Raw genomic sequence first — 8,363 nt, forward strand, 5'->3', positions numbered from 1 at the left:
AGAGGGAAGGGCATGGAAGCAGTCCGCCAGAGGTGAATCAGAATCAGCGCAATGGGAGGAGATTAGCAGTTCAGAGACTGCAGTAGTAGACTACTCGTAGCAGTTAAGAGTGGTCAAAAATGTCGCCTTAACAAACTAAGCAGAATGTCAGCTAAAAAAGGGTTCTGCCTGCTCACCAGGACAGTTTTGTTTGCTTTGAAACAGGGCTCACAGCTGCTCCAAATCAACTGAAGACAGCAAGGTAAAATGGTGTTGTATTTTTTTCATAAATATTGAAACAAGCCGGCGTTGTTGTTTTCAATCCCTTTGTGGCCTTTTTCAACGGTAAACAGGAAATAGAGCTGCGATAAAGGCGATCTGTTTGCAGCAGCGCCACAGGCTCCGGGTAAAGCCTTCGTTTTGGAGCACAAAAATAGACATGAATTATTTTTGGGGACACAGATGGTATAAACTTCCACGCTAAATAAAATATGGAGAGTGTGTGCTTAGTGCTCTGCCCTGCCACATTTAGCCGAATCACGCCACTTCACGTTTTTCTCACTTTACTTCAAACTTCCTCCCAGTAATGTACATTTAATAAAGTTTTTCAGATATACCTTAAAAATGTTCACCATCAGAGACTACTACTTAAACTCTCAAGATTGTGCATTAACCCCCTTGTATTAGATTGGATTTCTAATTTCCTTACGAACCGAAAGCAATTTGTGTACGCTAACAACCGCTCCTCGTCTTTTTCTCCAGTCCTCTCCGGAGTCCCCCAAGGTACAGTACTCGGACCATTGCTGTTTTTAATTTATATTAATGACCTGCCTAGTAACATATCCTCTAACATCCGCCTTTTCGCAGACGACTGCGTACTTTACCGCCCCATCCACACCACCTATGACTCTAGAATTTTACAGGATGACCTTAAACGAATTGAAACTTGGTGCGACAAATGGTTAATGTGCCTAAACACTAAGAAAACGTCTTTGCTTTCCTTTCACCGTCGGAAAAACTATCAGGCATCAAGTTACACCATTTATGGCTCGGTAATCTCATCTGTCCACTCTTACAAATACCTTGGCGTCACCCTTTCAGATACACTAACCTGGTCAGAGCATATAATGAACATTACTAACGAAGCCAATCGCACTCTTGGTTGTCTCCGTCCAAACTTGCGCCTAGCCTCTGGATCCGTGAAAACACTTACTTATCTTACATTTATCAGACCTAAAATAGAATACGCATGCGCAGTCTGGGATCCCCATCAAGCTAATCTTTCTAACACCCTCGAAGCTCTACAAAATCGCGCTGCAAGGTTTATTTTCTCAGACTACTCCTATCATTTCAGTGTCACTGCACTCAAATCACGGGCTAATCTTACTAATCTTGAAAAGCGACGCTGCATCTTCAGGCTGTGCCTTTTTCACAAGTTCTATAATACGCCACTCAATGTTTCAGCAATCTTACCACTTCATCGACAGTCAAGCCGCACCAGCCATCCTAAAGCCGTCTATCCGCCCCCAGCACAGACCACAGCCCATCTTCGTTCGTTTTTTGTTCAGACCGCTCGGGACTGGAACAAACTGCCTGTCGACGCTGTGCACCACTCCGACCCACATTCCTTCAAGACTGCCATCGAACCACTCTTCACTTGAACATTATGCCCATCCCTCATGTAATACCCCACACCAAGGGGCATTTGAGGTACTAATAATAAAAATAAATAAATAAAAAAATCTTAAATGTTAATTTGTTACACCCGGCAAACGGGCAGTGCAGTGGGACGGGGCGCTCGAGCTAGCGAACCGAGACCGGAAGAGAGAACAGCGGACGATTTTGCTCTTGGTTGGCACTCATCGGATTAGTGCTTATGCACTACTACACAGAGCGTTTCGCCCAAGAATTTACCATTTTTTTTTTTTAAATCAGCTGTCTGAGCTAGAAGAGCGCTTTTCTCGGCATATCACTCTTAGCGATGTAGTACGCTAGAATACAACGAACGAATATTCAGTAATTAAGTTTTAAACTATTACTGTTAAAATTCTTAATTTTTGTGAGGCACAGAGCCTACCATTGTCAGCGGTGTAGTACTTCAGAATACAGTTAAGACGTGGTAAATTGCAGGGCGATTAACTAATATTACACAGTTAATTTTCTAATTATTACTATTAGGCCTTTAATTATAGACAGGCCCGTCGTAAGAAGTGTCATTACAAGTTTATAAAATTCCGAAAACATGGTTACCCTCGTCGCGGTCGGACAACAAGTTTTGGCTATTTACGACGAATTAGGTCCAATGGCGATGTTGCTTTGTCTACAAGCTTCTCGAAAGCGCATGTATTTTGGCGCGATCTGTCCGAAATTATTTAGGCCACAGCACCGAGAGTAACCACGTTTTCGAAATTGAAAATTCTTATATGGATATCAATCACTATGGCCAACCCGCCTCTCATTAATTGAGGAACCTAACAGTAATAGATAAAAAGATAATGATTCAATATTAGTTAACTAGGCCGCTAGTCAGTGCATCTTAGCTGCATCTGGTACAACGTTGCTGACAATGCTATGCCGTCAAAAGCACATTTCTTCCAACTCAAAAAGCCAATTTTTAAAAACTGTCCAAAGTCTGCGGTGAAATACCCAGTACATGTCCTAGTACTATTTTGCTACTGTAACTGCCTTGCACGATACGCGGCATAAACATGTTCAAGGGAAAAAGCCGAAATACTTTGACACGAACAATGGTGGGAGCACTAAAGCGAAATAGATATTTAATGTCCCCGCCCATGCCACCAGGTATCACGGGAGTAAACTGCTGGGCAGGCAGCACAACCTGCAAAGAGGATTAACAGGTCGGTACATGCAGTAGGCTACTTGAAGCACATTACAACGGCCAAGGCTGTCGTTATCGCAAAACAAGGAGGTCGCCGGCTCGAAAAGCGTTCCGAATGGCTCGTAGGCGCACTTTTGGCTGTGGTACGACGTGGTCGCAGCTGCTCCAAGAATATTTATTAGAAGACAAATGCCGAGTGCTGTTGTTCTCCATCAAGGCAAACAGCAACAAGCAACAACAACACCACCAAGCTGTTGTTGTTTGCTATGAAATGTGACTCGGTGACCTTTCGCAACGAAGAAACGGCAATGGAGCTTGATCAAAGACGTTCTGGGCTAAGTATCTGCAAGTCAGCTCCGCATGCTCTCGGTAATAGCAACGTCACTTTAAACGATGTCACTTCGGGCCATAACGCTTCACTTAAACAACTGAGGGGGGCGAAGCAGAACTAAACTTCTGCACTGAGCAAGGTATCGAAGTTTGCTTGCTGTACTTCACCTGCCACATTTGAAGTAAAACTTGACTTGCGCCTGTTTAATGCAATAGCGTTACAGGTGTCATCAAACCGAAACCCCGCCGATGTTCGAGACGGAATTCGTTGATTTCTCGATAGAGATTATGTGACATTTTGACGTCATGACAACCTGCCCCACATTGCAGGTTGCAAACCTGCCTAGCGAATTTTCTGTAAACTATTTTTTAGACAGCAGCTTGAATAGAGAATTGAAATGAAAAAGCAGAGAAAAAAAGTTGCATATGCAACTGTTCGCACCGTCACAGCACAGCAGATACTTTCTGCAGCAGCTAGCAATCCGAATGGCGGTTAGAGTTCAAACCATTGCAAATAATCTGACGCAAGCGCCCACAGAAGTTTCAACAGAAGCTCTGAGAAACGCGAAATAATGCTGTCACATTCTACTCCAAAAGTTTAAGCGACTTAAGCGCTGCCAATAGTTTTTCGTTCTCTTGAAGAAACTGCTTGTGTTTCTCATGATGATAGCGAGCAAATGCAAGCTTAACGCCTTTAATTGCACCCATTGACTTGGATATACTAGTCAGAGCAACTTTTTTAGAACCTGCAACAATGCAAGCAGCGTTCGTCCGTGTTTATTGCGTGTTCTTTTTCTGTGTGTTTGTGCATCTTCGCTGCAATATGAATTTTAAAAAAAGCAATGCTGTGACAACTGGGAGCCCACAGAGCCAGAAACTTAGGGGCCTTCTTCACCACCTTGATAGAGATGAAAATGAGATGAAATTTAGGCTGCCTGCTATAGTGCCTACAGTTAGTCTTTATTGTTCTTACGACTTTCCCGTCAAATCTCAGGCTCAAACGGGCTCTTTTGCCCTTATATGGTGTGCATAACATCACCTTCTGGAACGATAGAGTACCCTCCATTGGATTATCCTATAGGACTGAACTAATCAGACTTACTAATTCATATTAATCCGCCTGCTAATCCACCTTAGCTGATTATCTCGAATAAACTGTCAGGACCTTTAGAATTTTGGGTGGGCGGGCCATTGCAATCATTGGAAGTTCTCAGACATTCAAATTTAACGGTGAGCATTGCTGGCCCACCGATGACCACGTTTTTTTGATGATGTCACAGCACTCTTAATTGCATCGACATATCGCTGGGCGTCCTCATGTCTTTACTACGCAGTGGTACGGCGATCAAGCGATGCGGCACTGCCCCGGCAGGAAGTGACTGTTTCAAACACAGCCACCGCAGCGGTGGGCCTTGTGAGTGCCAAGTTGCTCTCCCCAGGCTACCGTAAAGCTCATGCTCAGCAACATGGTGGGCAGGTGTTACCCGCATTGCATTTGGTAACGCTGTGAAGTTCGCTCACAATCTGGGGGGCAGGTTGGAACCTGAAACGATGAAAAGGATATGGTGATGTCCCAATATAATTTGACCTTTCCCGACCAATCAGGAAATTTCATGACAGAAAAGCCGGAACTTTTTCTTCAGTTGTCAACCTGAATAGTATCGCATTAATAATGCCGCCTTGTTGAAATATACGGCGGCAGTGGGTAACCTCGCCAGTGCACACGTCAATCAGCGTCCAAAGATTTCAACCCTTTTGAGGGTATTTGAGCGGCTACATGAGTGGCTGTTTAGGCATGTTAAATACACAGCCAGTGGGAGCGGTACATTGTGGCTTTGTGGCTTCTGCCTCTGTGCAATGCCAGCATAAGAATTCTTGAAAAGAGCGCTGCTTACACGTGTTAAGACTGTACACGGCAATTGTTGAGCGATGAGGAACTTGCGATGAAGCCTTTGTATTAAAGCTGGACTTGAACAATAGCAAAACTCAATCCTCTTGGGAGGAAGACCCACTGGCTGTTCTCTCTAAAACCTCCACTATTAAACAATCGAGATATGTTTCTCTAAAACCTGGTTTGATTCTTGAAAATACTGCTTCGAAGCGGCGTAGTTAGCGTTGCATAACCGTGCAGCCGTTGCTAAAAACACTTGCAAGTTGTATTGAGCATTATAGGCGTTAATGCACTCGTCGCAAGCGGAAGCGCGTTTTCTTCCATCCATTCTCCTATCAATGGCTCTTCAGTATGCACTATAAGCTGTTACTTCTGTTATCCCTCACAATAATACCTGCTGTGCTAAACGCTAGTGCAGACCCTCCTCATCGTGTCCCGTGTTTCACTTGAGCCGCAGCTCTCCTGACGCGAATGTTTTTTTTTTTTTTTTGTCAGAGAGGTTCAAGTGACTGCATAGAGTAATTCTCGCGGTCCTATATACAACGCAAGTCTAGCAATATAGTCTTGCTTTATATGAATCAAGGTTTACCGAATTCAAATATGTTTCCTTGTCTTGCGCTCCCATTTCTATTTTTCTTAAAACGGTGTACAAGTAACATCTCCCCTTATTGAGGATAGGAGAGGAATAGCAAATTTTCGAGTATTTTATTGAAATAAATTCCTGCTTCATGGGCTGATAGAGCTGTCGTTATTTGTTGAAGTAAGCAAGGAAAGAGAGAATGCAGCCAGGAGGAGATCATGCACCTAAGACCAATGACCACAAAACATTGTCTTACCTGTATGTGAAGCAAGGAAAGTAAGTGGGTATACATATCCTGCGCAACCCGTGGTCGAATGCTTCCTTCTGGGCGTCCGTCTTGCGACAGTCGATTCAGAAGCGAAATTAACACCATGCATACACAGTGCCATTTTCGTTGAATGTAATATTCTGTTTCATGAAATTCCCCAAAGAAACCTCATTCTTTTTAATTTTTCTGGGTGCGAGGAACACAAGTTAAATTTCAACAAACAGAGCACAAGGCTGCATCTGGGCTTTCTTACCATTCCCAATAAGCAAGGATAAAAATTTCTCTACAAATAATGTATAAATCGCAAAAGTTCCTTCTTATTCTCTAATAATGGGGGCATGAGCATATGATCAACACCTGTGCCATCAAAGGAGTCAAATAATTAAGAGCCATGGCTCGGTACAATGTTACTTCTCTCTTTGCACACGTGTATACATTCGCGAGTGATGAAAACCATTCACTAGAGGGACGTTTGATGACGTCCTCCACAATGGACAATATTTAGCAGAAGTAAAGCACGGAGCCGTAAGGGCTGCTAAATCTATATATGTTTTCATAGCTTTATACAGCTTCGCTCTACTGCCCCTGCTCGCACATTAATATCGATGTTGGGACTCATCGCACTGTTGAACCCAACACTCAAATACTGTTTTCTGGAAGCTGTTTCATTCCTTCTGCGAGTCCTCTCAACTTCCCTTTTAAAACAAGCCTAAGTGCCAAAAAAATTCACTATCGCTTCTCTGGCTGCGGCATTCAGTCCATAAACATGGTGCGCTAAACTTGGTGGTGTTGTTTTATTGTTATTGCCACCTTTATCATTATTTTTGGGCCATATGTTTCATTTCGCTATTTCAGTTGCATTGATTCGCTGAGCGTGGCTTTTGTATGTCTTTACCATTTCTCTTTTTCTGTACGTATTTCTCTTTGCAACCACAGAGCGCATGTAGAAGCTTGTATCTAATACGCCGGTGTACATAGTTATTGGCAAATACGCCACGCTCAGGCATTCACTGGTTACTTTATGTTTATATTAGACGAAAATGATTCTGGCTTTCTTTATATCATTCAAAACGGAGCGTTGGGACTCGAATGAGGTTACAAGGCACCTCGCTTTCCAGTCCAGCGCGTGATATTAGTCAATTAGACTTTAGGCTTTTTCTTTCTTCTTTCTTTGCAGAGTGTGCTTAAGGCGTGTTGTACAAGTTAAAGAAGAAAAGTTATCTGTCCACGCCTCAGGTTAACGACCCTTGCTTCTACTTTGAAGATACGGGTGTCGCCTAATCTTCTACGAAAAATAGCGCCCCTCGTGTGGCAATATATTTGAGACTTGGAAACAATTCGGTGCTTGTGTGCAAATTCCTTAGCAGCTGTGGCTGCATGGCCTCATCGTCTAAGCGCATATGTGCGCGTGTTATTTATAAATAGATGACGGGATTGTGTGATGAAGGCATACTCGATATTAAAGTAAAGAATATATATGGCTTGACAATCTTTTGGTATTGCAAATGTCCAATGTGGTTAATGCATTCGGCACGCAAAAAAAAACAATTGCCAGAAACACGCTGAAACGTTTTGAAAACGACTAAATTGGAACAGCTAAAGTAATAAAAGACCCAGTGTCCCCTCCCTTACCAGGGAGTGAAGAGAAGGCATCAGATGTTGCCAGTTGTTATATTGCTGCAATGTAATTGCACTATCAAAGGTTGGCTCCGCCCACGCGACTAGGTATACAAGGCTATATTCTGGGCACTTCTTTGTTTGAGGCCGGCTTAGAATAATGAAAAATAGTTACTCTATGACCACTTAGACAAAACATTGTTAATCAGCAATAAATATTAATAAATGTGTCCTTGCAGATAAACAAGTTTCAGCACAGCTGAGGGTAGGAAAAGAATATAAATTATATATATATATATATATATATATATATATATATATATATATATATATATATATATATATATATCATTAAGCAATAATAATAGTAAATAAATGATACATATTCTATTTAACGACAGCAATGCTGCGGGAGAGGCCCTATGGTGACTCCGGCAATCTCAAAACGAATTGATGCGCTAGTTGATGCTTCATACTTGCATTCACACAGCACAATTGTACCTTGCCGACACCGCCAGTTATCACAACGCGCCTAACGACAGACGTGGTCTATAGAAAGACGCCACAAAACGCTCTCGCTAAGAAGGAAAGATCCCTTAGAACTGAAACATAACTTCCTCAAAGCGAATTGACCGACCAACTGACACTTCTTGCTGGGAACACAGCGCTTTGTGCTGTCCCCTAATCGACCCTGGGAAGAAGCCGGAATAGATTGGCTGTAGAAAAAGGGAACTGGCATGATTATTTATTTATTTATTTATTTATTTAAATATAATAGACACGGCGAATAGACACGGCTATTCGATTTCTGTCGGGGTTGGGGATCGTGTGATATTTGTTATTTATACAGACCGAGGCG

The sequence above is a fragment of the Amblyomma mixtum genome, chromosome 2 (genome assembly GCF_055824585.1).
Source record: "Amblyomma mixtum isolate Tamu chromosome 2, ASM5582458v1, whole genome shotgun sequence".
NCBI lineage: Eukaryota > Metazoa > Arthropoda > Arachnida > Ixodida > Ixodidae > Amblyomma > Amblyomma mixtum.